The following is a 1,974-nucleotide window of genomic DNA, read 5'->3' on the forward strand; positions in this document are numbered from 1 at the left end:
TAGTTTCAAATGAACAGCAAAGGGACTCAGCCATACATATGCATATATCCATCTCCTCCCATCCAGGCTGCCACATAACACTGAGCAGAGTTCCATGTGCTATACAGTAGGTCCTTGTTGGTTATCCGCTTTAAATATAGCAGTATGCACATGTCCATTCCAATGAGGTTTTAAATTTTTTATTTATTTATCAGTTTTGGCTGTGCTGGGTCTTCGTTGCTGCAAGTAGGCTTTCTCCAGTTGTGGCGAGTGGGGGCTTTTCTCTGGTTGCATTGCCTGGGTTTCTCGTTGCAATTGCTCTCATTGCAGAGCACAGGCTCCAGGAGCATAGGCTTCAGTAGTTGTGGCGTGTGGGCTCTGTAGTTGTAGCACACAGGCTTAGTTGCCCCAAAGCATGTGGAATCTTCCTGGACCATGAATCAAACCCTTGTCCCCTGCATTGACAAGTGGATTCTTAACCACTGGACCACCAGGGAAGTCTAAACCATTGATTTGATTTTGAGCACATGGAGAAGGAAGTAGTTTCCCTTGGGCAGCCCCTTTTGCCCACTACTACCAAACTTTATCACAAATATATATGGATATGCCTTTTTAACAAGTATTTGTATTTTTTTTTTAATAATACAGAAAACATTATAGTCCATCAATGGCTAAAAAGAAAAATTCTGTTTCTGTCTTCCAGTCTCTCTTTTTCATGAAGTCCAGCAGAAAACAAAGGAAGGAGGGCACGGGAAAGGAGGGGAAGAGGGAAAGTGATAGGGAGAGAGATGAGAGGAGAGAGAAATTTTCCCTTTTTGTAAGGACACCAGTCATATTGGGTCCACTCTAATGACCTCATCTAAACAACTTTGCAATAACCCTAATTCCAAATAAGGTCACATCCTGAGGTATTGGGGGTTAGGATTTTAACATATGGATTTGAAGGGGCGGGGACACAGTTCAACCCATAACAGTCCATAATTCTTCTCAATATTCCAGAAGTTATGTTTTGCTCCAGGGTTCAAATTCTAGAGCTAAATATATGCTTAATACTATAATGGGGAGGATGTCAGTGTATACTTCAGAATACCCTCTCTCCTATCACTGAGACCATTATGATAATTGAAGAGTAAAAGACCATATTCTTCTATCTTGAAAGATTTATATATCTTTTGAAGCAAAAAATTAGAGGAACATCAAAATTCCTTTTGTGTGTAAAGGGACTGATTCTTTGACTTTCCAGTGGGAACCTTTTATTAATTTACTTCTCAGTAGGGAAAGGAGAATACAGTACTTCTCTCTCCATTCCCACTCGGTGAAGGAGGGGCACAGGAAGAGGGTTGGTTAGTTCCTGATTCAACCTTTGAGAGCAACTTGTCCTGTTGCTGATACAAACCAAGTGATCACATGTTAACTGCAAATGCCCACTTGCCCAGTATGAGTGAGGCTTTGTACTGAACAAAAGGAAGACAGCCCTACATTTAACCACAGCCAAGTCCTTTGTGGGACAGACAGGAATAACATACAGATTGCAACCCATAAATAATGCACCTCAGGTCATCTGCATTTTGCCTACTCTTTAGGACAGAGGCTACTATTCCTGGACAGTCTGCATTAACCCTGGATTCCTGACTCCAGAGCTGATTCTTGCAGAGAGTGGTGATTTCCTTCACCTCTTCCTCTCCCTATATTTTCAGTCCAGACAAACATAAATAAACCAAGCATAAATAAGTGGGCAGTTTCTACCCTGATCACTGAAGCTCTAAAGATAGGGCTCTGAACTCACTAAGTGATGAATACATGCCATATGGGCTAACGGCAAGTTCGGATGTAAATTGTCTCCGTCTTGCTCTCTGCATTGCAGATAAAAAGTCCCTTGTGTCATCTATTTGTACTGAACTGTGTGTATCTGAAAACAACTAAAATCACCGAGAAAAGTGGAACGTTTAATTTCCTCCGAAAAGGACTGGGTGTTATCGCTGGCATTAATAATTA

This window comes from Budorcas taxicolor, chromosome 11 (genome assembly GCF_023091745.1).
Source record: "Budorcas taxicolor isolate Tak-1 chromosome 11, Takin1.1, whole genome shotgun sequence".
Lineage (NCBI taxonomy): Eukaryota > Metazoa > Chordata > Mammalia > Artiodactyla > Bovidae > Budorcas > Budorcas taxicolor.